This window comes from Anolis carolinensis, chromosome 2 (genome assembly GCF_035594765.1).
Source record: "Anolis carolinensis isolate JA03-04 chromosome 2, rAnoCar3.1.pri, whole genome shotgun sequence".
Classification (NCBI taxonomy): Eukaryota; Metazoa; Chordata; class Lepidosauria; order Squamata; family Dactyloidae; genus Anolis; species Anolis carolinensis.
The window spans coordinates 193,821,472-193,844,765 of NC_085842.1; the positions used below are offsets into that span (position 1 = coordinate 193,821,472).

The 23,294-nt window shown below is 41.7% G+C and overlaps 1 protein-coding gene and 2 long non-coding RNA genes across 3 annotated transcripts in view; 1 reads left to right on the top strand and 2 right to left on the bottom strand.

The window, feature by feature from the left end:
- acp5 (acid phosphatase 5, tartrate resistant) overlaps window positions 1-1,667 on the bottom strand; it is a 29,977-nt gene extending 28,310 nt beyond the window's left edge. The window contains exons 1-3 of the mRNA XM_062971450.1: window positions 1,547-1,667; window positions 1,330-1,462; window positions 1,098-1,170 (exon numbers count right to left, since the gene is read on the bottom strand). The gene's annotated coding sequence lies outside the window, so the exon portion shown is untranslated. The remainder of the gene's footprint in view (window positions 1-1,097; window positions 1,171-1,329; window positions 1,463-1,546) is intronic.
- Window positions 1,668-1,755: 88 nt separating this feature from the next.
- LOC134296442 (uncharacterized) lies at window positions 1,756-12,242 on the top strand. Its single transcript, XR_010003189.1, has 3 exons — window positions 1,756-1,887; window positions 5,489-5,664; window positions 8,674-12,242. It is a non-coding gene; the product is annotated as an uncharacterized LOC134296442 (long non-coding RNA).
- A 2,109-nt stretch (window positions 12,243-14,351) lies between these two features.
- LOC134296441 (uncharacterized) lies at window positions 14,352-21,382 on the bottom strand. The gene is made up of 2 exons (XR_010003188.1): window positions 21,102-21,382; window positions 14,352-14,714 (listed from the first exon to the last, which is right to left on the bottom strand). It is a non-coding gene; the product is annotated as an uncharacterized LOC134296441 (long non-coding RNA).
- Window positions 21,383-23,294: the final 1,912 nt, after the last annotated feature.

A 23,294-nucleotide genomic window follows, 5' to 3' on the forward strand; every position in this document is an offset into this window, starting at 1 on the left:
TTCTAAGCCGAAGAGCTGCTGTTGTCCGTAGACACCTCCAAGGTCATGTGGCCGGCATGACTGCATGGAGCACCCTTACCTTCCCGCAGGAGCGGTACCTATTGATCTACTCACATTGGCATGTTTTCAAACTGCTAGGTTGGCAGAAGCTGAAACTAATAGCAGGCGCTCACTCTGCTCCCGGGATTTGAACCTGGGACCTTTCGGTAGTGGCTACTACTCTTTAATTTTTACCCACTTTGGGTCCCCAGAAGTTATTGAACAACAACTCCCACCACTTTTGATTATCCACCATGTGGATTTGGGATAATGGGAATTGCAGCCCAATGGCATATGTGGCTCTGGGGTTGGGGAAAGTTTAAAGGACATTTTAAAGTTGGACATCATATCCACAAGCCTTGTATCTAAATTTAAACCTCGCCATCCTCACTAAACAGAACAAACGGCAGCCTTCCAGATGTTACTGTATCATAACTCCCATCAGCTTTAGTCATGATGTCTAATGACGAGAAATACAGAATTTGTAGTCCAGCATCTGGAGGGCCACATAAAATGACATGGTGGGCCAGATTTGGCCTGCGGGCCTTAATTTTGACACACATGGCTATGGGGGCCCCTTCCAATTCTATGGTTGTATTGTTCCCCATTATTTTGTTCTTTCTCACCTGGAATCAATTGATAATTCCAATTAGAGTAGAATTAATCCCACTGATTCAATGGACCTTTCTTGGGGGAAAAGTCACACAGCCTTCTGTATCGCACAGCTACTTAGCTAGTTGAGCCAACGGGGATACTGAATGTTGGGAGCAGAAGTCTATTGATATGTGAAAGGGCTGCATGATTCTCACCTTTAATTCAGGTCATAGACTTCTTCTACTGTTATTTGTGACAAACAGCAATAAAACATGAAAGCTTTGTTATCGCCTACTTGTTGATGTCCCCAACATTTCAATAAATGACTCATTGCTCCAGCTCTGGAAAAAAAATCCTGAAGCTGAGCTCCACTCAACCCCTGCTTATGCGAGTGGATTGCAACAGGAGATAGAAACAGAAGTTTCTAGGATTAGGCAGAGTTAAAAGGGGCGAAGAATACTCACCCTTGGAAATGTCAGCTTTCATGTCTCAGGTTTATCTTCAGGGCCACTCCATGTCTTCAGTGCCAAGCAACCCCTATGGACAACTCTCAGTGTTACAGATACAAAGGAATTATACAGGTCTTTCATCTTATATTTTTTGGAAGGGGATACGTGTGGAAGAGCTGTTGGCTGCCTACATTCATTTAGTAGTAGCAGTAGTAATACTAGTAGCAATTGTAGTAGTAGTGTGTACCTGCAAGCCACATGATGCATTGCGTTGACCCTACAGTAGGTGCCTTCAACTTGCTCCCAAGTTAAATACCCTTTGTTGCTCAGGTTTTTTTTCTGGTTAATAACATAAATGTCTGTTTCTTTAACCTTGGATCCTGGATAGGGAGAAAAGGGAGGTGTAAATCAAATAAATAAATCTAATAAATGATAAATAAGAATATAAATTTGGTGACACATACCCTTTCATTGGCCTCAAGTTCTCAGTTTCTCCCTTCAGTCTTTACATCTCAGTGTATAATATCCTACATAGTACTACATTCTAGAAAGTGTGGCTGTAACTTTAAGAGAAAGATGCTCTCGTTGGTTCAGGAAGTGCAAACTAGAAGAAAAACACCACCTTATATGGGAAGCCCACTAACCACAACAAGCTCTAAACAAGTAGACTTTCAATTAATCGAGACTCAAGCAACTGGCATAAATCTAAGACGTCGTTCTTTAAATAGAACACTGAAACCGTGTTAAGTTTGTCTTTAATTGTCTTTATTTGTTTTCAATTTCTGTATTTCAGTATGAATATCAAGTAAGTACAGAACTTTAGGTATGGAATTATATGGGGCATTGTATTAGTTAGGCCTGTTTTTAATAGTAGCTCTCAAGAAACCAGAAACATTTACTTGATATCTATTAATTCACATGGGTGCCAGTTAACTATGAGTTTACTCTCTCTCTCTCTCTCTCTCTCTCTCTCTCTCTATATATATATATATATATATATACTAGCTGTGCCCGGCCACGCGTTGCTGTGGCGAAGTCTGGTGGTATGGGAAATAAAGTATTGAGGAATTGGTGGTAGTTAAGGTAAAGGGTAAAGGTTTTTTCCTGACATTAAGTCCATTTGTGTCCGACTGCACACTGAAGTGGATTATATGGCAGTGTGGAGTCAAGATAATCCAGTGCCAAGCAGATAATAATAAGATTATAAATGGGTTATATAGCTGTGTGGAAGGGCCTTGAGTCTACACTGCCATATAATCCAGTGCAAATTAGATAATCTGTGCAAGAAGCCTGAGGCCTAAATCTGCCTGTCCCCTCGGCTGAGTTGGTTGCTAGGAGACCAAGTGGGCAGAGATTAGTCCTCTAACTGGCAGCAATTGGATAAAAAAAATTATTGCTCTCCCTCTAATTAGGACTTTATTTTTCTTTTCTTTTTGTTGTATCAACCTTGAGGCGTGGATGATGGGTTGTGTTGTCAAATTTCGAGGTTGGGGGGCCTGTAGTTTTGTTGGTCGCCGTGATGCCATTACTCTCTCTCTCTCTCTCTCTCTCTCTCTCTCTCTCTCTCTCTCTCTCTCTCTCTATATATATATATATATATATATATATATATATATATATATATGAGAACTTGAGCATCCATGAAATTTGGTATTCATGGTATGAGAATCGAGTGTCCTGGAATCAAAACTCAGCAGATATCAAGGGGCCACTGTAGATAGAAACCATATGGGGATAGGTTTAAACCTTCTCCCCATTTCCTTTCTGGTCCCAATTTGGATTGAGGCCATGCATGCCTATTTTAGAGTGTGTGGAGAGTGATCTTTAGTTGTACAGTACACTGTGTTTTTAAGCATATCATATGGTTTTACACACACACATCACACTCCCAATATTTTACCTTTTTATGAACAAGCACATCACATCAGAAGAGCTGACAGATGGCAGATGCTTCATTGCAACACTATCACCTTATCACAACATCCTTTTAGCACGCCACAATAAAGATAACCCAGTAAAATCCTCATTTGTCTCACCAGAAAGATTATTCCTTATCAGTCAATTAGTGCAGATAACTCTCCACAAAGTCGTCCCCTTTCCCCTTCTTCCATATAAATATATTGCTTTTCTTCTCACTATCCACCTATCTTACTTTTGGGAAGACGGTCACCAGTAGTACTGCCACTTTTCCTGGTCATGACAATGTCCAGTTTGCATGTGCTGAACAGATAAAAGCTGATTTGATTATTGCCACGGATGAACCTAAACAGCAATTACATCACAGACAGGTGCATTTTCACAGCCTGCTCTTTTGCACAATCAAGTTGATCTTTTTGAAAAAGAAAGAAATGGATATGATAGCTCTCTCCAGAGGCGGTCTATCCGCCAGGCGAGGGAGGCATTTGCCTGTGGCGCCATCGTCCTGGGGGCGCCCTCAAGCCCCCCGGGATGATGGCGCCACCCCCGCCTCCTTCGGCTTGGGGCCAGTCATTCCCGCCACGGCTTGGCCCTTCTCGGGACAAGGCCCAGGCCACAGCGGGAAGGACAGCGCCATGTGGCTCCACCCACCACATCGCGGGAAGATCCTTCCCGCCACGGTCTGGTCCTTCTCGCTGGGATCTGGGCCTTGCCGCGCCCGCCATGAGGCCCGCACGGCTTGGCCCCGGCCACCACACAGCGCAGCACCACCCACCATGTTGCGTGATGTGGTGGGCAGAGCTGCACAGCGTGGTGGATGGGGCCAAGCCATGTGGGCCACATGGTGGCCGTGGCAAGGCCCAGGTCGCAGCTAGAAGGACAGGCTGCGGTGGGAAGGTGAAGTTTTGCAGCTATTGGTTTGGGGAAGGCGGTGCCAAAATCTGGGGGGGGGGGCGCAAAAATTCTCTTTGCCTACTCCTAAAAATTGCCTAGGGACAGCTCTGGCTCTCTCCTATCTTAATAAGATTGTATTTTGCTTTGTATGGTGGGATTTAATGAAATGTACATACTATGAAGTAGGTGTACAGAACCTATGACCTTTCCAATACAGGAAGCTAGGGCTTCAGGGAGGTGGAGAGGACAAAACAAGAGAACTGTACTCTCAAATAGAAATTCTGTCGCAGCTATCAAACTGGGGTTCCAAGCATTCAACCCCTTCTGCAGAAGCTGCATCCTTTGTTCAAGGAGAAAACCCAAAACAAACTGTCTTTTAGCAAAAAAAGATGTATATGAAAATATATACAAACACAACAGTCCTTGGCTTTTATCAGCCACTTTCAAACGGGGAAACAAAATATTCTTATCTTCAAGCTTTGAAGCTCCAAGCTTTCAAACTCTCTGGTTTCCAGACTCTCCGTCTTCAAACTCTCTTCAGCTCCACTCCAACAATTCCCCATCCTCATCAACTCAAGATTTACTCAGTCTCTATTAATAGCATTCAGTCTTTAGCAGGTGGCTTGATTGCTGCTGGTCATACATTGATAGGACATGATTCTTACAAACACTTATCCATTTTCACATAAGAAATGACCTAAATAATATAAAACTCTGACAAATTCTAGTTCCCGTAAAATGGTTCTTCCACTTCCAAATTTCTCGTACTGAAGATAGTGAAATACTGAAAATTATTCCACTTAGAACTCCTATATTTGCTGAGCATGACTTTGCCAGGCCTTTTTCCTTGGATGACTAAACTCTTATTTCTAATGCTTAATGTTATCGAGCAATTTAGAGCAGCAGTGAGATCCAAGCCGCTGTGGGTTAAGCTTGGTGAGAAAAAGAAGCCAATATTCCAGAACAGATCTCACCAAATTGAAGCAAAAGCCACCAAGGTATTTTATTTAATTTCAGCTGAAAGTGATGCCAGCCCACGATAATTCTACAAAATTAGGCTGAAATACATTATACAGCAAAACAAGCATTTTCATGCATGTGAAATTCAACATTCTCACCGCCCCCAGCTGGACCCAGCTTGGCCGTGATTGGCCAAGCCTGGATGACGTCAATGGGAGCGTGCCGCCTGCTTCTGATGTAAATTTCCCTCTGTCCAATGATGAAAGAGGGGCTGGCAAGTCTCTGAACAATAGGAGAGATTATGGCTGATGGTGGGATTAAGTATCCCTAATGTGTGGACAGGACACAATGACCCTAATGACTTTTACTCTTGTGCCTAAACTATGTTTAACTATACTATAGTCACCATTTTAATTTTACTATGTTAATGTGCATAATTTTGTACTTTTATTTGCCTGGTGTCCTTGGCAAAACTATAAGTTCCCTGATTATATTCTATGGGGGGGGGGGGGGTCACCCTTGATATCACTTGACTAGTTTTAAGTTACTGAAATGCTCATATTTTGTTGCCTTCCCCCTCTCCTCCCCATGTAGTTATATCTCTTGACTATAACTTGATTTTTTTATCATGTCAGAAGTGACTTGAGAACATACTTCTGGTGTGAGAGAATTGGCTGTCTACAGAGAAGTTGCCCAGGGGACATCTGGATATGTTACCATTCTGCTGGGAGGCTTCTCTGATGTCCCCACAAGCTAAATCCGAAAGACGGAAGCTCACCCCACCTCGTGGATTTGAACCAGCAACCTTCAGGTCAGTAACCCAACCTTCAGGTCAGCAGTTCAGCTGGCACAAGGGTTTAATCCATTACACCACCACAGCTCCTATAACTTGAATATTTCCTGGCCATTTTGTCATTTCCTGGGCACTCATTCCCATACTATTATCAAAGTCTTGGAAGTATTGAGAGAATTACAAATCAAACAGCCACACTGGACCCAGGACTAGCCCTACTAAAACTTTTCAGAGATCCAAATGACAACCTAGTGAAGAAGGACTTTTTGTGGGCATGCAGGCAAGTGGGTCACAAGCAACTGAAATTTAGGGTATAGCCTTATGAGAAGAATTAACATGTCAGAGCAAACATACAAAAAAACAGCAACACTTTTGAAGCAGCTGAAAAAGTGGAGTGACTGGGAGCATCCCTGCCAGCTTGGAACAACTGGAAGATAGGGAATTTGCCCCTCCATCATCTCACAGGGATTGATGGAGAGATTTGAATGAATGAAATTCTAAGGTCTTTCTTTAATGGCTCTTCTTGTATATTCAGACCAAAATCTTTAACAATTATAAATTGTTTTCAGGCAATGCTTGGGTTTATGGTCATTGTCTGGTAATTGCATAATTTGTTGTAAATATTTTAAACACATTTATTTAGGGGAAATAAGCTTTCCTGGACATTGTTCATGTTGACAGGGGCTAATGGAAGTTAAAATCCAGCAGTAAATTGAAACCCACAATTTATACATTTGTTTGTATTAATATTTTAATTATTTACATTGTTTTGATTAGCATTGTGTCAAATTTGTTGTTAGCCTTCTTGAATCCCTATATTGAGAAAAAGGCAGGATAACATTAAAGTAAATAAACAAATAGTTTTTCAACTGGCCTAGTTACCATATATACTTGAGTATAAGCCGACCCGAATATAAGCCGAGGCACCTAATTTTACTCCAAAAAAACCTGGGAAAACATTGACTCCAGTATAAGCTGAGGATGGTAAATTTCAGAAATAAAAATAGATACCAATAAAATTACATTAATTGAGGCATCAGTAGGTTAAATGTTTTTGAATATTTACATAAAGCTCAAACTTAAGATAAGACTGTCCAACTCTGATCGAATCATTATTCTCATCTTCTTCAATGTAAATGTGCTTATGTATCCTTTTAATAATTATAGAGTAAAATAATACATGTAATAATAATAATAATAATGAATATAGGAAAATAATACGTCATAATAAATAGAGTAAAATAATAAATGCAATAATAATAATAATATCAGAGTAAAATAATACATGTAATAATAATAATAAATACAGGAAAATAATACAAGTAATAATAAATAGAGTAAAATAATAAATGCAATAATAATAATAATATCAGAGTGAAATAATAAATGTATTATTATTAATAATAAAAATAGAGTAAAATAAATGTAATAGTAGCAACAATAATAGAGAAAAATAATAAATGTACCATATATTCTCGAGTATAAGCTGACCCAAATATAAGCCAACTAGGACCCTCACCCGAGTATAAGCCGAGGGGGACTTTTTCAGCCTTAAAAAGAGGGCTGAAAAACTAGGCTTATACTCGAGTATATACAGTAGTTGTTTCCCTTTTAGATAAGTGCACCACCATTTTCAGAAAACATTGTCAGCTTCCCATAAAGAGGGTGATGGACAACTTATGCAAAGCAGTCTACACCATTGTGCCACAAGCAAAGGGCAGAAACACAGAGCCCTTTTATACTGTTTCAGTTACTGGTCTTGTTTTGGTGCATAACTAAAAAATGAAACCAGAACGGTTCACCATCCAACCTCAACTCGCATTTTCTCAGTTGCAGCTGAGAAATCCAGAATATCAAGGCAAATAATTCACATTATCTGAACTGTATTATCTGAGTCTATATTGCCAGATAATCCAGTTCAGATAATCAGATAATCTGGATTTTATACAGCTGTGTAGAAGGGGCCCCACTCAGTAGGTGCTTGTTCAGCAAGACTAGATAACAGGAGCCCTGCATTGATGAGTCATCTGGGAATAATCCATGAGCAGAGTGGGAAGTGAGATAGTCCCCACTTCCTTCAGGCCCCTTCCACGCAGCTGAATAAAATCCCACATTTTCTGCTTTGAACTGAAATAGGAACCTCTGGTGGCCTAGGGGATAAAAGCCTTGTGACTTGAAGGTTGGGTTGCTGACCTGAAGGCTGCCAGGTTCGAATCCCACCTGGGGAGAGAGCAGATGAGCTCCCTCTATCAGCTCCAGCTCCATGCGGGGACATGAGAGAAGCCTCCCACAACAATGGTAAAACATCAAAACATCCAGGCGTCCCCTGGGCAACGTCCTTGCAGACGGCCAATTCTCTCACTCCAGAAGCAACTTCGGTTGCTCCTGACATGAAAAAAAAAAAAAACTGGAATATATGGCAGTGTAGACACACAACCCAATTCAAAGTAGATATTATGGGATTTTCTGCCTTAATATTTTGGGTTATATGGCTGTGTGGAAGGGCCCCCACTCTTTTTCTGCATGTCAAAGATAGCAGTTAAACCAGAAGTGAAACGAGAATAAATCCTTCCTCTTTTGAGACAACAAGCCCTTTCAGAACAAGAACTTGGGAAAGTTCATTTTTTGGATTTCCTGAATTCATTCAGTCAGCATTGCTAGCAATGAGGTGATGTGTTACAATACATCACTTGGTTTTTTACTTGATTATGTGTTCATACTGTGCCAAAATTGGGGGGTTACTCCAGATTTTGGCCAAACTCCAGAGAATCCACTAACTTTTCTTAAAGCGGGTCAAAACTGTGTTAACCTGGTTTAACCTGCAATAAGCACCAGAGACTTAGTAATGTTATTAAGAAAGCCAGGAGCAACTGCATAGTGATGACAATCCACCATTAAGCCCATGTAGACAAGCCTACTGGTCAAATCCTAATAAATGAAGCCACTCCACATCTAGTCCTCTATACCAACATATCTCCCCTCCGTGCTCCCACCGCCTTCATTAAGAGAGTGTAATGTTTCATGCAGGTTGGCAGATGTAACCTACTGCTGCTCAGCTATATTCTATCTCAATTGGAGAATGGACAAATCTGCCCAAGGAAGACCAAGAAATCTCCAAGTTAAAGACAATAGTAAGTCAATGACCTAGGCTACATCTCTCTTGCAAAATCATAGTGCAAAGATTTTCCAACAATTGCAGAAATATGCAAAGTATTACTAATTCCATCCATATGACATAAACGAAGGATGGGAATCACACAGTCATCCTGAAGCTTTGAACTGCAACTCCCAGCATCCACAACCATCAGAGTCAATGGTGAGGAAAGGTGGATGCTGCAATTCAACTATAACTGGAGGATTGCATAGACACTATCTTTTGGACTACTGTTCCCAGAATTCCCCAGCAACATGGACAATGAGTGTAATGTTTGAGTAAATTCTTGGAGTTTTGATTTAGAAATTTTCCTGAGCCCTGAATTGGGTGTAAGACCAGTAAAAATGGGCACTTAAAAGAGACTTAAGATGTGCTTTATGTTTAGAGCCTTTTTAAAAAAAAATTGCTTGTTCTATCACATTATAAGTTCAAAAGGGTGACTGTGTGACAAGATCATATAGCCGAGTCTCCTTTTTATTTTTAAAGATATACTTGTGTTTTAAGTGGCAATTATAAACAGTTCACATGGGTGTATTTGTAATGAAGGTAGGGTTTTTATGCCACTTCCATAGTAGTTGCACACAATTGTGTGCTGGATTCAAGGTGCTGCAGCTGAGAAAATGTTGGTTTGGGTTGGATGGTGAACTGTTCTGGTTTCATTTTGCAGTTATGTACCAAAACAAGACCAGTAGCTGAAAAAAATTCTACCTCTACTGTTATCAGACCACCAAATTGTGAATTATTATCTATGGCTCCACTGAGATATGCAGCCAGCACACATTGGATTTTTCATTGCCGGCTAGTAACCTTTCATTAATATCCTTGGAATATTGCGCCACAACACCTAGGATAACCCCACAATTACCATAGTCCCTTAACAATGCCCCCAAACACCTAACAATAGAACCAAACCAGAGGTCACAGAAATTGCCCAACATCCACCTTTATCCTCCTCCTGGGAATCCATTCAGATTGGCTAACGCCCATTGCTATTCTGTTTCAACAGAATGGACCATTGTCCATCCCCCGCACCTAGGCTGGGGAAACGTCTGTCATTAGCATCCATTACCTCAAATCTACTCACATTTTTTCCTTTACACACCCCATGAGAGGTGGAACTAGCAAAGGTCACAAAACCTCAAACTGAGCAATGACAATTTATTAAATTTCCCTCCAAACCCAGAGACCAATTGACAATATTGACAGACAGCATATCCCGACCAATCAGCTTGCAGAGCCTAGGCTGCTACAGTCTGGACCAAACAGTACTCAGGGCAGCAGATGTCTTTTGTTTCAAATTGCTGTCAAAATGCTATAAATATTTCTTCATGTTCGCATTAGTATGTTAGTTCTTTGGAGGGCTATCTCCGCTGACATCCTCTCTAACCATTGAGAAAAAAAGCCTCTGATTTTGCATTCAGCCCATCTGTATCTTATCTGGTCCTTTGGAAGCTTACCGTGTTTCCCCGAAAATAAGACAGTGTCTTATATTAATTTTTGCTCCTAAAGATGTGCTAGGTCTTATTTTCAGGGGATGTCTTATTTTTACATGAAGAAGAATTCACATTTATTGTTGAACAAGAAATGAACATTTATTATATACTGTACAGTAGTTGTCATCACAAACCAACATAACCAGACAAACTGTGAATGCTATCAAAAATTTCCTGTTACTACCATTATTTTCATGTACAACTGGTATGGATATTTACCAATCCTGCATGCTCTGGTGTTTTGTTTGGCAGGCACTGGAGATGCTTCCGAACAACCTTTGCTAGGTCTTACTTTCAGGGGAGGCCTTATATTTAGCAATTCAGCAAAACTTCTACTAGGTCTTATTTTTCGGGGATGTCTTATTTTCGGGGAAACAGGGTAGCACTCCAAGTCCTGGTCCCACAGTTTTAGTTGAGCTGAAATCAGATAACAGATCATGCATATCCTTCAAGACATTTCGACCAGGAACATCGCAAATGCAACACTGATCACTTTTCAATCTGCTTTTAACCCCATGCGATAAGTGAAGGGAGGGAGGCAGATGCTTTTAGTAGCTATGCTCATACAAACATTTAAACATTGAAGTCCTTTCCATCAGCTTGCTTCTATTATTGAAAAAAAAATCTACTATGCTTTTGTAAGGGGAGCCCCGGTGGCGAAGTGCGTTAAAGCACTGAGCTGCTGAACTTGCAGACTGAAAGGTAGGTCCCAGGTTCAAACCCCGGGAGCGGCGTGAAGGGCCGCTGTTAACTCCAGCTTCTGCCAACCTAGCAGTTCGAAAACTGCCAATGTGAGTAGATCAATAGGTACCGCTCCGGCGGGAAGGTAAGGGCGCTCCATGCAGTCATGCCAGCCACATGACCTTGGAGGTGTCTACGGACAACGCCGGCTCTTCGGCTTAGAAATGGAGATGAGCACCAACCCCCAGAGTCAGACATGACTGGACTTAACGTCAGGGGAAACCTTTACCTTTACCTATGCTTTTGTAAATTGGACAAAAACAATGAAGGCAGAGGTTGCAACCCTATGTTCTGTCTATTTATGTACCAGACTGGTCCTTCAGTTCTTCCCTCTTTTTTGCTTCCTTGTTCCTGTTTTCACAGCAGTGTCCCATTTTCCCTTTGCTCTTGGTCCACTGTGACTTGCCATTTCCATCTCCAAAAGGAGCATGTGGATCTGAGTGTCTGACTTGACAGTACTGATTCATGGAACAAAAACCTTTCCAGCCAGGCTGCTGGAGGCATTATATGCATTTGACACAAGGTCACACTTTTGTTTTTTCATTTAATTCATAATACTTCCAAATACACAGCCATTAACTTAGCCTGCAATCACAACACTATCTATATTTGTACAGTTCAATGATAGGGAATCAGTTCACCACATTTACCATTTGTTATGGACCACAAGTTCCTGTATGTTGTTTGAACTTCTGGTCCAATGCAAAGTATAGGATCAATGTAGACAAACCCAAAAAGTAGTAAAAGGAAGTAAAGTGAGATATTGAATTTACATAAATCTAAGATGTGCAATGATATGGGTGGTTGCTTGTTGTGTGCCTTCAAGTCATTTTTCATTTATGATAACTTCATGCTGAACCTGTCACAAGGTTTTTTGGCAAGACAGGGTTTACCTTTGCTTTCCTCTGAGGCAGAGAGAGTGGGACTTGCTCATGATGACTCAGGGTGAATCTACACTGCCCTATATCCCAGAATCTGATCCCAGAGTGTTTGCTTTGAATGAATCTAAAGGTAAAGGTTTCCCCTGATATTAAGTCCAGTCATGTCTGACTCTGGGGGTTGGTGCTCATCTCCATTTCTAAGCCGAAGAGCCGGCGTTGTCCGTAGACACCTCCAAGGTCATGTGGCCGGCATGACTGCATGGAGTGCCGTTACCTTCCCGCCAGATCTACTCACATTGGCCTGTTTTCGAACTGCTAGGTTGGCAGGAGCTGGAGCTAACAGCGGCCGCCCACACCGCTCCTGAGATTTGAACCTGGGACCTTTCGGTCTCCAGCTCAGTGCTTTAACACACTTTGCCACCGGAGCTCCTCAATGAATGAATGAATCTACATTGCCAAATAATCTGGGATAAGCAGATAATCTTAGATCAGATCCTGGGATATAGAGCAGTGTACACCCAGCCCCAGTTGGTTTTCATGGCTGAGCAGGGTGTCAGACTCAGTCTCTAGAGTTGTAATCCAATGCTCAAACCACTATATCATACTGATCCTCTAATTATGGGTCTATACTTTATGTATAGGTCATAACATTCAATGGAATCAACAGAACAATGTGGATTATAGGGCTATATTTAATAGCCCTATTATATTTAATAGAAATAACATTTTAAATCATTCTCTTTTTGGGGGGGATCAATGTTTTGACAACACTAGATCTTTGTTGGGTCATGCCAAGAATAAACCTCTGCTTCTGTTCCATCTCAATTATTATACAAGCAGGTTCTCCCACACCTTGGACATAATTTTTTGTTCATTTCTGTACTTACAGAAAAGGCTGTCCACACATTTCTTTTGGCCCTCAAGCAATGTTATATAAGGATCTCTACCCTGTTTTTCAAGTCCTTTCATTGTTGTTTCGGTTGTCATTGCAAGAATTCTGCCCTTTGGGGTTGTAGAAAATAACTAGGTAGAATGCATAGTTTACCCCCAAAATGAATGTCACTCTGAATGTCACTCAAAATGTCACTCAAAAGAGTAAAGATCTTGAATGCATTGCATGAGCTGTTTGTTATTTATTTAATGTTTATTTAATGTTTAAATTTTATTATATTTTATTTGTATTGATTTTTAATATTCAAGGTCTATATGCCAATTATTTTATGTAATACCTATATATTACTACTACTACTCTTGAACAAATATAGAGATAGATAGATCGATGATCGATGATAGATGGATGTAGTTTGCAACAATGCAGGCACAATAATCCTGTTTTGTAGCTGAAATGATAACTAGTGCTTTAATATTGTCTCAGAAAACATTGTCTTGTGTTCAACCCATTGCCAGTGGACTGGTGTTTCTGGATATATCCTAAATCAGCCATTTCTCTTTCCAAGAACTTCTTCCACAATACATGTTTACCTGCTTATCTTGCCTCTTATGTGAAATCTATCTTCCACCTTTGCCCCTTGAACTGTACTTGTTGCTGAATCTGATCTTGTCACCCTGTCACCATTCATCCATGTTTTGCAATACTATTACAATATACATACTTCTTCCCCCCACTTTTTGGTACTGTATGTATGTCTATTGAAAAGAGTTTCCTGCAGGTACTGATGATGTTGTCTGGAGTTGGTGAAAGTTTATGCTAGGAATATCTTTGTCTCAGTCTCAAAGGTGCTTATATTTTTTTTTAAGCTACCTCTTTGAAAACTGCTCCTTGGAGATGTAGGTGGGTTGATTAATAAGATAGCTTGGAAATGGGATCCTCATTTAAATAAATAAGAAGACCTGGCTATGTGCGCAAGCATTTAATGAATAAACTCAGTTAACATTGACTTGGATTGGATTAAGGCTCTTGCACAATGTCTGATGGATGATTGGCATATATATTCGGTGTTGCACTGTGTTATTTCTTTTATATATTGTAATTTATTATGTTATTTTAACTATTTTAACTGTATTATTTTATTGTACTATGATATACTGGTAGTGATCCTGCCAGTTGTGTAAGCCGCCCTGAGTCCCCTTGGGGAGAAAGGCGGGGTAGAAATATCAGAAATAAAAATAAAATAAATAAATTTAAGCACAAAATTCATGTATGTTCTATATACACGTCTGGATGTAATTTTATATGCAGTATTTTTAATGATGTTGTGCATGAAACACATTTTGTATACATGGAACTATCAGCAGTTCTTAATCTTTTCTGGATCACCAGCCTGCCTGAAAACCTAATGAAAGTCGTGGCCCCATCCTCAAAATAGCAGAAATAAGCATACAGATAGAAATGTTTACAGACAGTATACTTTATTGGACTGATGACACAGCTTAGTCTGAAGCAAAGATACTACAACCAACACTTTCAAAATGAAAAAATATTAATACACGAAGTTTTATTTAAAACAATGAAACGATGAAAAGTCTTTTATGCTAGTAGTGGAAGCTAACTAAATTCTTGATCAATTTCTTCCCATGTTTTCTGATCTTGTCCAAAGCTAAAAACTTCTGTTTGCAGGGCTCAGTGGCCTTGCCAAGATCTACCTGTGTAGATGTGGCCAGATCTAGATGTAAATTTAGGCATGGCAATTTAAATCCCAATATATTTAACAAATTGGATGTTAAAGTTGACACATAGGTGCAATCCCAAAATGTCCATATGTCCAATGAGATGATATAGTCAGACTTGGGTGCAGTACTCTCCTGTCTCTGGAGCACAGTAGGTGCAACCATAAATCCCTAAAGAAAAAAAAATACAAAATAAATGCAAGTCAGTATAGAAATTATGCTAAAGTATCCAAAATTTAATTTATTCACGTCTAACAAAATATGTGCTTTCCAAGCATTTTCTAGATCCACCAGTGTGACTCTATGGCATTCTTGGGCTGGAGGTCCTTCATTTCAATAAAGTTCATTATTATGAACACTTATACATATCCCTGCAAATTTTGGGAATATATCTCCCACAGATACAGGGGTCATACCATATGAAGAATTTACCTTTTGTTGCTTCTGAAATACACAACAATTCCTATGAGTTATAGGTGCACTTTAAGGAATGAAACAAACTGGGCCGTGCTGTGGTGCAGGCTGGTGAGCAGCCTGCTGCAATAAATCACTCTGACCATGAGGTCATGAGTTCAAGGCCAGCCCGTGATGGGGTGAGCACCCGTCAATTTAAAAAAATAAAAAATAGCCCCTGCTCGTTGCTGACCTAGCAACCCGAAAGATAGTTGCATCTATCAAGTCGGAAATAAGATACCACTTATAAAGTGGGGAGGCAAATTTAACTAATTTATGACAGGAAGTGCCATCACAGTGGATGATGAAGCAGCTGCTCCCCCCTGTGGCCAGAATCAAACATCCCCTCAGGAGAAGGTTAAATTGCCTCTGCGTCTGTCTCTGTCTCGGTTCTATGTGTATATGGGCATTGAATGTTTGCCCTATATGTATATAATGTGATCCGCCCTGAGTCCCCTTCAGGGTGAGAAGGGCGGAATATAAATACTGTAAATAAATAAATAAATATGAGCTTCCTCCTAATGTAATGGATACACCAAGTATGTGCAGTTCCATATTGTTCCTCATCCTGGCAGCTGGCAAGCTGTAAGTAGAGCTGCTGATATTTCTACTGTTTATCAATGGGATGTATATATATATATATATGCCTTCAAGTCACCTATAGAGTTATGGCAATCCCAAAAATTTCATAGGGTTTTCTTAGGTAAGAAGTACTCAGAAGTTTTTTTTAAAAGTTCCCTCCTCTGAGAATTAGAGTATAGCACTTGGTATTCGTTGGTGATCAGTTATCCAAGTATAATTGGGGCTAACCTGCTTATCTTCAACAATAAAATGGGATCTGGTTCTTTTAGAATATTTAAGCCTATAGTGGATAGCAGAAGAGGGAAGCAATTCAGGCAAGAAGGCTGCAATTGGTCTTGACTCCAGATAGGGCAATGGTTCCCAACCTGTGGTCCATGGACCACCACTGATCCCCAAGAACTAAAATATGGTCCGTAGCCTTACCATTACGGTTATAATAAGAGAGACTGGTCTCGCAAAATCTTCTTATTGTGCCGAGGCAACGGGGATGTTGGGAGGGGAGAGGCTGAGTACCCATGAAAGGCGTGACAACAAGCCTTCTGACTGCTGCTTCTCCTCCTCCTCCCTCCCCCTGAGCATGAATCTACACTTAATTTTATTCTGAAGACACTATCCAAGGTGCTGTAAACCTTTGTGGGCTGGGGTTCAGCACCGAAGATATGTCCTGTCATTAATAGAAAGCATTTGCTTTGCAAGAACACACATAACATTGTGTAATAGGGCATAACAGGGCATATATCAATGGTGGGAACACAGAAACAAGGCCTTGCCACAAATCCAGGTGCCAACTCTGCCCCCCCCCCCCAACACACATCTACTATCTACTTATCTACTTAGGCAGTCTGATATCATCAATCACAACATCAGACATGTGTTTTTGCTCATCCTCCAATCTTGATATATGCCATACTTTCTCAACTGTGCCCTCTTGTCACTCTGTTTCATTCCATGCATCTGATGAATGGATGAAAGCTTGTGCTAAAATTTTCTTTTTCTCGGGATGCATTTACATTGCAGAATTAATGCAGTTTGACACCACTTCAACTGCTATGGTTCTAATGCTATGGAGTCCTTAGATTTGTGGTTTGGTAATGCACCAGCACCATTTGACAGAGAAAGCTAAAGACCCTGTGAAACTACAGCTCCCACGATTCCATAGCATTGAGCCATGGTAACTGAAATGGTGTCAAATTGCATTAATTCTACTGTGTAAATGCACACTCAGTCTCAAAGATGCTACAGGGTCATTTATTATAGCTTTTTTCCCTATGCAGCTTCTCAGAGAAGTACTACTGCCATCTAGTGGATTATGTAAGGAATTCAGTTCAGATTTGTTGTCATCACAGGAAAGATTCAAGATTGAAGGAGTGGATTGTGGTTGCTAGACCCTTTCCCTATTATATTAATAATCAAGTTCCTGGGTCTAATGTGCCTTTAATTGCAAGGGGAAATTCTGTAGGCAGCTTGTTCTGCACAAGTAAATGGAAATCTTGCAGCATTTTAAAGCTCAAGAATCACACTATGTGCCATGAATGTCTGCAAGCACAGTGTACGGTACAATCTGCCCAAGACACTTAGGTCATCTGGGGATCACTTACTCCAACTTATCAGAACCTGACTGGTCACTGTAACCCAGAGGACCTTTTCATCGGTGGCATGACCTGCCAGAAGAGAGCAACAGTGGAAGCGAGGTGGCTTTATGTACCCAGGGTACACATCTGACACAACCCAACTGCTGCCCAGAGTGTTTGTCTCAGTGCAAACTGTCCTTATGCATGTTGCACTTCCGCAGCATTGGTTCACAAGGAGGGGTAACTGAGGTAAGAGAAATGATGAGTCCATTCACATGCCATTGGGAACAAGACAGGAATGGCACTATGATGACTTCTGATCCTTCTTGTACAAGCTCTGACATCAAAATATGCAGGCTTTCCACCTCAAGACTGTGTCTAGCCTAGAAAATGTGAAACCTAGGGATGCATGGTGGGTCCTGGTGATGCCACAATGGTGAGGTTGCAAGAGGCAGCCCCATAGTGCGGTCATTAAGGAGCGACAGAATTCTGTATGATCATTACATACTGCTACATATTCAACATCTCTACATTTGTTTGTGTTTTGAAATACGAGGGTTGAATGAAAAGTAATGCCCCCACCTTTGTAACTCCTCAACAGATGGCAGTACTGGTATGTGGCAAGTACTGGCTTGTTCAGTAGACTCTCCTCTACAGTTCTATTTGGTGGGAAGCCTTAGCATATGAATGGTTGTATTGTTAAAGTGTGAACTATGAAACCCTGCTCAGTCAGTCAGTCAATGCGACTTAAGCAACGTGCAGTCATTGAATTCTTGACAGCAGAAGGTGTCACCCCAAAGGAGAAAGGCATCACCTTCATTCTCGTAACACGAGAGGAGTTCCTGGCAAATTTCAAGTCTGTGCGCTTTCATTTCAGGCATCAGCATCCTGGGTGCCCATCATGCACAGATCTTCCAATAGCCAAGCAAAGCAATAATGTGACCCACACATTCTTGTGAAATGCCAATTATGCTTGAAATTTCTCTCTGAGTGATACGACAATCATCCTGAATCAATCTGTCAACCTTTTGCTTGTGAAACTGTCAATCTGTCAACCTTTTGCTTGTGGTTGCTGTCACAGGATGTCCAACACTTTGTTTGTCACACAAGTCAGATGTTCCCACCTCAACATCCTTAAACTTACTTGCCCAATGATGCACAGTACTCACATCAACACAATCACCATAAACGGCTTGCATTGTCGGATGAATCTCCTTTGGGGTGACACCTTCTGGTGTCAAGAATTCAATGACTGCACGTTGCTTAAGTCACATTGACCAACCATCTGCGCAGGATTCCATACTTCACACTTTAACGACACAACTGTTCAGTGCTAAGGCTTCCTGCCAAATGGAACTGTAGAGGAGTCTACTGAACAAACTAGTACCTGCTGCATACCAGTACTGCCATCTGTTGAGGAGTTACGAAGGTGGAGGCATTACTTTTCATTCAACCCTCGTACATTACACCTTGTACCCTCAGTTCACTTCCAGCATGATAAATAAATAAATACCATCTCTACATAGGGACCATGAAAATCTTCTAAAATCTTCTAAAACTGGTCAACAGTTACAGGACTGATGGGGTCTGTTCCCCTCTCAACCCAAGAAGTGGTTGTCTAACATTCTAACTTCCTCCCATGAGTGATTTCAAGTGCGGCAGGAAGAAAAAGGACCACTGCTACAAATATGTTGTCATGTCAGAGAATGCTAAAAACAAAAGGTGGGTAGGAGGGACCACCAGGCTTCTGCTTTTCAATCAAAGGAGGAGCAGGCACCCATGGATCACAATAATTGCTCACCAATATTTGAAGTTTGGCTATAGGTCATGTATTTGTAGCTGCTCAACAAGATTCCTCTAGGTACATTTAATGTGGCGAAGTGTGTTAGAGCACTGAGCTGGAGACCGAAAGGTCCCCGGTTCAAACCCCGGGAGAAGCATGAGTGGCCACTGTTAGCTCCAGCTCCTGCCAACCTAGCAGTTCGAAAACATGCCAATGTGAATAGATCAATAAGTACCGCTCTGGCAGGAAGGTAACGGCGCTCCATGCAGTCATGCTGGCCACATGACCCTGGAGGTGTCTACGGACAACGCCAACTCTTCGGCTTAGAAATGGAGATGAGCACCAACCCTCAGAGTCAGACATGACTGGACTTAACGTCAGGGGAAACCTTTACCTACTTTAGAGTTGTACAAAATATGACTTTCTAATAAAAATAGAGCATATCAAGTGAGAGACATGTAAACATTGCAAGACAACAGTCATCTCCCTTATTCTGATGACCAGAGCAATATGGGACAGGTTATTGAGTGATTTCAGCTCCACTAAATCACGGGTTCGAGAGCCCATAGTGTCTAACTATTCCAGAAGGTCAAATCAGACACATATGGGTTGGAAGGCAAAAGCAGATGTTTATTCTCAATGGCCAAAGAGGATGTCACTGGAAAAAGCACCCCAAAGTACTGATATACCCCAGCTGTGAATACATGAGCTTATTTATAGTACATTTGACAGAAAGAAGCAGCAATACAGAACAATTGAAAATTGCCAAACTAGTTTCCCGTTGTTCCTGTTCATTTTTTCGGTGCTGATCATCGACCCTAATAAATAAATATATATTCGTCCTGGAGGGTGCTGGCTAGGATCTGCAGCACCATTGGAGGAGGTGCAAGTCCACCTCTGCCTCTGAGCCAATCAGAGGTGTGGCGGGAAATTTAATAAATAGTCATTCATGAGTCTGAAGTCTTGTGTCTGTTGTGAGTCCTACCCAGAAACTGGGTGTGTCTGGATGGAATCAGTTTGATGAGTGGTTGATGGGTCCTGATGGTCCAATGCCAGCTAGAGAAAGAAGGTGTCAGCCGATGGACAAAGGATGTTTAAAGCACAGTTACATACAATTGAGGATTCACAAAGGGGTTCCAGATAGGTGCTATAGGTGAAGCGTTCCCAGGGCTAGCCTTGATCATATCATGCCAGATAGATAAAGGAAACCCAAAAGGCTCTGACTCAAATCCTCCTGTTTCATTGTGGGAGGATTATGGAAAAGAAGGGAAGTTTGGATGTGATCAGACATCACTCCAGAGATAATTCATACAAAAGGTTAATGTAAGGTCCTAATAGAGCTGTGTATACACACACACACACACACACACACACATATATATGTGTGTATATGTAGCGGAGCGGGAACAGCGGGAGCGGCCGCTGTTAGCTCCAGCTCCTGCCAACCTAGCAGTTCGAAAACATGCCAATGTGAGTAGATCAATAGGTACCACTCCGGCGGGAAGGTAAGGGCGCTCCATGCAGTCATGCCGGCCACATGACCTTGGAGGTGTCTACAGACAATGCCAGCTCTTTGGCTTAGAAATGGAGATGAGCACCAACCCCCAGAGTCAGACATGACTGGACTTAATGTCAGGGGAAAACCTTTACCTTTACCTATACACACATACATATATACATACACACACACACACACACACACACACACAGTAGAGTCTCACTTATCCAACATTCGCTTATCCAACATTCCGGATTATCCAAAGCATTTTTGTAGTCAATGTTTTCAATACATTGTGATATTTTGGTGCTAAATTCGTAAATACAGTAATTACTACATAGCATTACTGCATGTTGGACTACTTTTTTCTGTCAAATTTGTTGTTAAACATGATGTTTTGGTGCTTAATTTGTAAAATCATAACCTAATTTGATGTGTAATAGGCTTTTCCTTAATCCCTCCTTATTATCCAACATATTCGCTTATCCAACATTCTGCCGGCCCGTTTATGTTGGATAAATGAGACTCCACTTTATATCATAATTTGAGATCCACTTTCTTGATATCAAGGTCTTGAGAACTGACAGCCCTAGTGACATAAATATCTTCCATGGGTCAGCATTCATCATTCCACAAGACCTACCAGTAGTATACATCCTGGACAAACTCACCATGTACCACCTGAGATGTGAGCTCTAGCAGGAATAGTAGCAATAGCTGCAGCTAGTGTGTGCACTCTCTCATTTGCTTGGTTATTAAAATGCTTTATTCTCCTTCCTCCTAGTTCTTCTTATCTGGTCAGCACAACGTACAATTCTGGACTCATTGCCCTCATGCCTGTTTCCACGTTCAGCTGAGTTCTTTGTGACATCACAAGGGCCCACCTCATGACATCAGCAAGGATTGTCACGTGTCATCATAAAGCCTCACACTTTGGCTCTGACATCTCAGGCAATGGGATGCAGTTGTCCACACACACACACACACACAAACCCACCAACAACAACTTTCCCAGTCTTTGCTCCAGGTCCCAATCTCGAAAAGTTCATGATCCCATCAGTTCTGGGTGAGGTACTATCAGGGTTTTGTTGTCGAAGGCTTTCATGGCCGGGATCACAGGGTTGTTGTATGTCTTTCGGGCTGTGTGGCCATGTTCCAGAAGCATTCTCTCCTGACGTTTCACCCACATCTATGGCAGGCATCCTCAGAGGTTGTCTGAGGATGCATGCCATAGATGTGGGCGAAACGTCAGGAGAGAATGCTTCTGGAACATGGCCACACAGCCCGAAAGACATACAACAACCCTATCAGGGTTTTGTTGAAGAGAAAGAGGGGGGGGGGGGGTGGCAGGATCGTCCAGCCACCTGCAGAGTGGTCACTTTTACATATTTCCTGTTTGGACAGAGTGCCTCAATTATCTTTCTCTCCCCGCCTCCTGCCCCCATGCGCTGGCCACGTTCCCCCAGTTGAGCAGGAAGAGGAGGAAGCAGATGGGTCCGGCTGCTTCTTGACAAACTAGCCAGGTGCTTCCTGCCTTTGGGCCCAGCCAGCCATGGCAGGCCCCCAGATTCAGCCTGGGGTTTTATATGTATGGGCATACGTATGCAGATATGCATGAAATGCAATGCATTGCATGTGGTGTGCATAAACCTGGGTGGCCTTTTGTGTGCATCTTTCATGGGAGAAAGTATACTAGAAGAACATGGTGTTGTACATTGTGTGAGAAACTCCCAATGAAGCCAAGAACATGGTTTTGAGCAGCACTGTGCAACTGTTTGTGCACTGCAGCATTGAGGTGCTGTGTGACTTTATGCCATTTGTGCAAGGTGAACATAGGCCTTTCTTCTTCCTATGAGGCTGTAAAGGTAAAGATTTCCCCTGACATTAAGTCCAGTCGTGTTCAACTCTGGGGGGTTGGTGCTCATCTCCATTTCTAAGCCAAAGAGCCAGCATTGTCTGTAGACACCTTCAAGGTCATGTGGCAGGCCTGACTGCATGGAGCGCTGAGAGAATATGATTTCCTCAAGGTCACCCAGTGAGTTTCGATGGTTGAGCAGGGGTTTGAACCCTGATCTTCAGAATCATAGTCTGATGTTCTGGCTACTATACTGTGCTGGCTCTGTACTACAGTATGCTGCTGCTGCTCAGTTGTTTAGTTGTCTCTGACTCTTCGTGACCTCATGGACCAGTCCACTCCAGAGCTCCCTGTCGGCCGTCACTGCCCCCAGTTCCTTCCAGGTCAACCCAGTCACTTCAAAGATACCGCCCATTCATCTTGCCCTTGGTCGGCCTCTCTTCCTTTTTCCTTCCATTTTCCCCAGCATTATGATCTTTTCCAAGCTTTCCTGTCTCCTCATGATGTGGCCAAAATACTTCAGCTTTGCCTCTAATATCCTTCCCTCCAGTGAGCAGCCGGGCATTATTTCCAATGCGATAGTGACTATCAATCAATCTATCTATCTAAAAATCAAAGTATGTAAATATTGTATGTTGGTTGTTTTGTATTACAAAGGCTCCTACATAGGCCGGGCTGTGGCGCAGCTGGTTAATAGCCAGCAGCAATAAATCACTACTGACTGAGAGGTCATTGGTTCAAAGCCGGGTCAGGATTAAGCTCCCAACCATTAATAGCCTAGCTTGCTTTCACCTAAGCAGCTTAAAAACAGTTTCGGCTGTGAGTAGAGATTCTAGGTATTGCTTAATGCTGGGAGGCTAATGTAACTTAATTTATAACACCATAAAACTGCCAGCATGCAAAGAGCAATGGGGAAGTACTACCATCAAAAAGGACTCAGTGTCACAGTGGATGATGAAGCAGCAGTTCCCCCTGTGGCCGGAATCGAGCATACCCTCATGGAAGCTGG